Genomic DNA, 7,394 nt, shown 5'->3' on the forward strand with positions numbered 1-7,394 from the left:
GAACGTAAGGCGTAATAGGTTCTGCTGAAGCCACCGATTGAAGCCTGTGACGCGTCCGGGGAAACTTACGCTTTCCTTGGGCCTGGTAACAGGAAACTCGCCGAGAAAAATGAGCACCCAAATGACGGGGCGGGTGAAGGTTCTCTAGACACCGGGGAACCTGCGCACGTTGAGCGAAGCGTGACCACGATACCATGTTTACCGATAATGGAGGCAAATTGTTAACGACGAAAAAAAGAAGCAAGAGCGATCGGTGGTTGCAAAACATGCATAGGTTAGCTGCAAGGTTTGCTGTGTCAACTTATGCTGTGGCGGGGTTTGCTTTGCGAGCCAAAAAAGTTCAATTCTTGTGCCAACGTACAAAGAAGACTAACCAAAACGGGACAACAGAACCCTGTTTAAGTCATCTGGAATCACATTTGGAACACATGTGAAACGAAATTCAGCTCTATCAAGCGTCTAATATGTTCATCACAACCGAGAACTTAAGCGGTTGAATAATAAGTGTAAGAACCATATCCACATGCAAACAAATGGCAATTGAGTAACTGCCAACCCACAGCGACAAACTCAGGAAAACTGTGTCATGAACGTTCCAGCAAATATCCCACGTAAGCACCCGCTAGACTTCCCTAAAAGGCGGGCAAATGAATGTTGCAAATTTTGCCTACGTCATCGGACTCTGGTGCCCTTTTTTCACCCTACCGGCGATTCACTCCGACGATCTCGGACGCCCTTCGCGTAGTTATGCCCCTCTGCGATCACGTACGGGACGGGGTTGATGGCGATAGTAATAATAATAAATAAGGGAAGCGAATACTGTTAACCGTTGGCAACAAAACCAACGCGCCCTGGTGGCTGGAAGCAATTGAAGGGACATTGTGTCTCGACCTTCGGTGGGTTCCGGTGCTCGACCTGCTGGGTCGATCACACCAGATGGGGGATTTGCTTGGGGATTAGAGAATCTCCTTCCCCGTGCCGTACGATATTCCTTCGTAAGCCTCAGATGCTTCGAGTTGCACGCATTAAAGAACCACCAAACGTCATCATTCAAGCCGTACACTCACAAGAGCACCACGGAATTTTGCACGGATTTGCGAGCCCAAAAAGACGACATCGAGGAAAATATTGCAAAAAACTGCAATACACCGTATTTCGTCCTGCTTTGCACAATTGAAAGTCCAAGTTCCGGTGGCGGTTTCCCTCGATTACGAGCGCATTTGGTTTTCCATCAAAAACACGTCAGGCGCATCGAATTGCGCCCAGTGTGCGTTTGCGGCTGGTCGAACTTTGAAGCACGGGAAGCCCTTAATGGAGGGTTTTGCGAAACGATCGTCTTATATTGCCGTGAGTTTTCGGGAGGTAGTTTTTCCAAGCCACTCACAAACACACACGCACATGATAAGGTTACGAAATCGAACCCATTATACAGAGCTACAGCTTGCCCTTTTCCACTTGCTCGAACAGGTAAATCAGTCCTCCGGACACCCCGGGTGTCCTTGACGTCTGCCAGGACTCGGGCAGGTTCTTACGTTTTCCGGCGTTCCGCACACCACTTCCACCAGGTTTGCCTTCACGAAGGGTTACTACTTTTGTTACTCTACACCCCGTCGCTCGCGGGGACACACCAGCGATCGAGTAGCACACACGCACGCACACCGGACACACAATGGCGACCCGCGGAACCCGACCGCAGCCAAGCGGTCCAATTGCTTTGCTTACAGTTTTGCCTACGGTGCACGTTTTGTTTGGTAAAGGGGAAACGAAAAGCCAGCCTCGTTCGGTGGAGGGTGTTGTTGAAGCATGGATGAAGGCCCAACACCGACGGTTAAGTTTTACCCAACCACGCACATATGCAACACCTCGTAGAAGGTGTTTTTTTGAAAGACGTCACTAGCTCAACCGGCACGCTTTGGTGAAGCATTTACTTGCCGGATGCGGGAAATGAGTTCATCCAGATTCCATGAGATAATGAGCAACGTTCCCGCTTATGCAATGCATCTCCCGAAATGCAGTTCTCTCATGCATCGAACAGTGCGTGCAGCGTGTGCATCCACTTGCTGGGAACGCATCAATTAGCCTTACATTGTAGCATCGTTACAATGTAACTCGTGGCGATAGATCGACGGGTAAACAACGACCAACACAACAACAACAACAACAACCAGGGCAAAAAAAAACGAGCAAAGCATAATTTTAATGGCATGCTCCTGGGAAATCAAACTGATTCCGAATGCAACAAGCGTAGACGCTAGCGTGGCAGTGCTGTCTACCTTCATCGTTGCTTACACCATCGCTTTAAATGAAGCACACGTCGGGTAGAATTTACTTCCGCAGCGAATGTCGCTAGGGGATTTTAATCCATTTCAACTGTCAGTTTTTCTTCTGACAAAAAAGCACATTTACGATTATATTTATTTGTTTTTATGCAAGCTAGCAAAAATGATTAATTTTCGGCACCATAACGCCATCATAAATCGACAGCATATTTATTTATGCCCGCCGTGCAAACCGCAAACGCGAGCTTCCCGAAAAATCTCCTAGATGGCGCTGCTCGCGGGAAAGGCCATGTTGCTACTAACGCCATATTGCCATCAACGCCGGCTAGTGCACGCGAAAGGATTGAACTCAGCTTGCAGTGTCCGAGGTTTGCGTTTCATCCCACCCCACCTTCCCATCCCAGCCACCCTCGCAACCCCTCAGGACGCGTTCATTTCCAACCAATTGTTAAGTGCGAAATTTATTCAAATGCCGCACTAATCAAGCGTCCGACTCCTAACACACGGCTTGTGCGCTGCGACACGCGAACGCAACGAGATGCTCCACATGTATGATGGGGCGCTGTGATTGTGGCGGGTGTTGGTTGGTTGTTTTTCTTTTTTATTTTTCCTGCCAATTTGCCCCGTTGCTATTTGCTCTAGGAGCGCACGTTTGGCCTATCATTTCGCGCTCGCAACCGTGTGGGTAAAATGGCTCGCACCCGGGCACGCTCGTAGTGATGCCGGCGAAACTCTACGCAAGTGTGATTGTGTTGAGTATGGTCGAGAACGATAATGGTGACGACGTTCGCTGGTGTGGCCGCCTGTTTTCCTCTCCTACATGGGGTGGGAACGCGACTAAATGGGGTGGGAACGTGGCACGTACGGGCGCACACGCAACCATGAGGGCGAAAAACAACCCTTCCTTACCGTACAGTGGACGTATTCACGCACTTGGAAAGGACACAATTCGTGTAAAGTGCGAACAAATGCATGTTTAAAGCATAAGGAACTTTTTAAACACCTCCATCACATGCAAAGTAGTATGAGTAGACAAAGGGTGTACGTATTCCGGGAATAATCAATAAAAACAATTCCACAACACCAGATTACAACACTCTACGCCTTTGATAACCTCCCATTTAGCCGGTGCAAACTCGATTAGTCAAAAGCTTGAGTCACTGTGAACATGACGCTTCAAAATTTGACCATCTCGAATCGGTCGTTTCGCGATAAGCATGCTCGGGGTTGCGAATTATCGCGATACAATCACCACAAGCTGGGTTTATGTAAGCGCTTGGACGGTGGGAATTGATGAACTGGCGCTACGGTACGTTCAACTTTCGAAGCAGGTTCCGAAACATAGCAGAATTAGATCGAGAACTCTAATTCGCACAGCAAAATCGTGTGCGAAAAATTAACCAAACAACACGTGGTGCAGATGGAGAGATGAATTTCCACATGCTGAGGTGAACGAAATCGTTCTAAAATGCCTAAAATGCCACTAGCTGCGACAACACGAACATGACAAAAGCTTCCTTGGTTCCGTGAAGGCATTTAACTGACCTATGACTCCAGCCGGTAGACTCATCCTCCTTGCTAACGGGAGCGAAGGAATCCAACCAAGAAGAAACGTGTGTCGGAAAGCTCGCCCGTGGCACGTACAGCACACATACTCTCGTCGGCGAGAGAGAAAAAGGCAAACGCAAAACTGTAGGCCCCCACAGTACCTACCACAACACCATTTGCCACGACGGGCGTAATTTGAATAACGAACGTGAAGGGAGGAAGCAAAACCGCGTCGCAGCGTGAATAATTAAGCTGAAATACGAAGTACCGGGAGTTCCATGAAAACGCTCCTCTAGACGGACTAGTTTTATATTACGAAAGAGCGTAGAGCGCAGAAGTCTTGTTTCATTATTTCTGTCCATAGCGGCTATTAAATTTATCGCACACCCCCAGCATGCAACTGCGCCATAATTCTGGCTCGGGAATCGCTCGGAAAGTATGTGCTTTTTTTCCTCTTTCTCTTCACGCAAAAGAAAAACACGCTCATCACAATCATCGATGGTCCAATGAGCTGGCGGGGAGGGGCATTAATTGCATCGCGACCAAAAATAATTCCCATTTACCGGATCCCTACCGGATTGATGCCCGAAAGACGTTGCCAAAAAACGAAAACTGATTGCCCGCCATCCCGTTGCACCGTTACCGTCGTCCTCGGGAGCTAGGCTTGGCGATCCAGCGTCTAGCCATTTTCTCGCCGCCGTCGCATTGCCGACAGCGGCACAGCGAGACCTTGAAATGAAGCTGAACCGACAACGGGCCTTGTGAGTGGGGGATGGGGGGAAGACAACACAAAAAAAAAGAGGGAGAAAAATAAACGCCCACCGCGGATTGCATAAAACCTCCCTTGACAGTGATATTGCGGGAGTTTAATTGGTATTTGTGCAAAGGGAAGCGCACGACTATTTATACTACGCCGGCCGGGCATTTGGCGTGGAATTGCAGTTGCAATGGCGCTGATGCAACGGCGGGTGCATTCCGTCGATGCACCGATACACCGGCACAGATGTGTTCGCTGTCGCTTTGCCCGTGTGTGAGTTCTCGCGCAATGGGCGATGCCGGGTGCGATGCAACGTTTCACTACGCCATTTGTTGGGGGATGTTTTTTTTTTGTTTTTTTGCAACGAGATTTTCCCGCTCCCGCGATGTGTGTTTATTTGTTCGCTCTCGAGGGAAAATCATCACGGTTTACGGGAGAGCCACATAAAGTTCGACTCATAAAAGGCGACAAAATAACAAACGCTCCCAAACGGGGGAATGATTTATGTGGCATTTGCGAAACGATGGCATTTCTAATATCAGTTTATATTTGCGCATCAGCCCCTTAAAAGCAAGCACTGATAAGCCGGCCGCGTATAAAGTAGGCCAACCGATTTGGGAACAATAAACCGGGAGCCAATAAACCAATAAATTGGTGTTTTCACGTCAAAAACAATCCCAAAGACCCCCACCATTGCTTGACCAGCAACCCTCGATTGTGGCAGGTGGATGGCGGATGCCGCACTCCACAACTTCCGGGTGCCCTTCTCCTCGTCCCCGCCGCCTGGTAATGACCTCCACCAAGATCTGCATCGCATTTGCATCGAAATCGGAATCGATCGGAATCGTGCCGCTCGATGGTTGGTTGTTTGCCAGCGGCGAACGACGAACGCCATCGAAGCCGCCGCTCCATTCTTATGCCCATGCTTATGCAACCGACAGAGCAGGTCTCGCAAACCCCCCACCCCCTCCTCCCCCCTCCTTCCCTCCCTCTCTCCCTGCCTCCTGGGTGACGTCTTGTCTTGGTCAGGTCTCCGGGACGATTCCTTGTTCGACGATCACGCGTCTCGGTGCTGGATGTTTGCTCAGCCGCTTTGCTTGATAAACGCGTCAGGCGATTGTTTCCTGCACAAGAGGGAGCTGGGTGGGGAGGCCTACACAAGGGGTTGGAAAATATTTAAATGATTTCACAAGCATAACGCGTCGGTCGTGTCGCGTTTCTCTGCTGCGACATTTTTTGCATGCTGGCGTGGTAGAAGAGGAAAAAAAGAGAGAGCCCGCTCTGTCACCCTTCTCGCACTCATCCAACAACCCCGATGACGATGGGTCGACGTTAATCTACGACGATCGGGTTCAACTAAAAATAAACAAACATTCATCCCCTTTCCCCCTCCCCCTGGCCAACCCACGATCTTCTTTCACCGCTTTTCCTTTGGCGTTCGTGCGCAATGGACGCACCGGACCACCCTCAGGGACTCGCGTGGGAGAACGCTACTGCAAGAAGGGCGAGCAAGAAGGGAAAGAAGAAAGCAGAAGAAAAAACACGCAACCCATCCACCCACCCACCCACCCACCCGTCGATAGGCGAGTTAGGCGGGCGCAAAAATGTGCCGAAAAATGTTGAGATAGGTTCGAACAATGGCGCTGCCGTCTTGATGGCGTCCCACCCGACCCACCCCACTACTAGATTGGGGTGGTGGTTGTGTGAGCCGCGATGGAGAAACGATTCCCCCAAACCCCCCTTTCCGATCCGAGGGTGAATCGGATGGGGTCGCCACCGACCGGGAAAGGGGAAATGGCGGCAGAAGCCGCACGGCACCACACAAAAAAGCCACCCAAAACAACCACTCCCGAATAACTGACCTTCTTTTCTCGGTTTCGTTTGTACGGGTCCGTCTGCTTGATGTGTGGGGTGGGATGCGCCGATGGTTGCTTGGATGTGGAGTGCTTGGGGTGCTTTTTTTTTTTCTCTCGCGCTTTTTTTCCGTTCCTCTTTTATTCGTGTTTGATTTCTCGCGCGTCGGCGTCGCCTACTGCGGAATCAGCATCTGCACTATCAGCAGATGCTGTGCGGGCCGTAAACGGTTGAGCAGACGACGACGGGTTGATAATTGGAATCGAGAGCGGGGTTGTTTGCACCGATTCCAATGGGGTAATGTACCCCACTTCTTCCACCGGACACACACACACACACACACGAGGCCTTGCGATAGTTTCGGGGAGGATAACACGCACGAAAAGCGATTTTAACACAGCACAAAAATACTTCTCACTGACCGCAGGATAAAGCACACACTTTGGCCACCTAATCACGTAGCACTCAGGCACCAAACCGGAAGGTGCTTTCGAGCGACCCAGTCCGATCGACGGGCATCACAAGCGTTACGACACATGGTCCCCGAAAACCGAAAGGACACGACGTTGACGGAAAATTTTGTCACATTTTCAAACACACCGAGCCCCCAACGGGCGCCATTTCAAGCGAGCCTTTTCGCGGGTTTAGACAGCTAGCAGTGGTGTGCCCTTAAAAAGGGATCGAACACAACACACGTACGCACATACACACACACACACACACGAGCGCGTTCCCACGCAAAGGTACGATCAGATCTCACCCGTAGAACAACTGGTTGCGACGACTTGAGGGCAACATGCAGCCTCTGTCTAAGCAGTCTCTCGTAGTTTCTATGACGCTCGCGGAATGATTGTGTACTTTTGCTTCTTCTTCTTCTTCGTGTTCTTGCCTCACGATACTCCCCACCCACCCGCTGGGTGGTGGTGTGTGCGCGCCTCTGTGCTTTTGTGCTCGTG

General features: G+C 50.4%; 1 protein-coding gene across 1 annotated transcript in view; it reads right to left on the reverse strand.

Annotated features, from left to right (window-relative positions):
- LOC128724807 (uncharacterized) overlaps window positions 1-6,977 on the reverse strand; it is a 33,652-nt gene extending 26,675 nt beyond the window's left edge. Inside the window, exon 1 of the mRNA XM_053818528.1 lies at window positions 6,447-6,977. The gene's annotated coding sequence lies outside the window, so the exon portion shown is untranslated. The remainder of the gene's footprint in view (window positions 1-6,446) is intronic.
- Between the last annotated feature and the right edge of the window lie 417 nt (window positions 6,978-7,394).

The sequence above is a fragment of the Anopheles nili genome, chromosome 3 (assembly GCF_943737925.1).
Source record: "Anopheles nili chromosome 3, idAnoNiliSN_F5_01, whole genome shotgun sequence".
In the NCBI taxonomy this organism is placed as follows: Eukaryota; Metazoa; Arthropoda; class Insecta; order Diptera; family Culicidae; genus Anopheles; species Anopheles nili.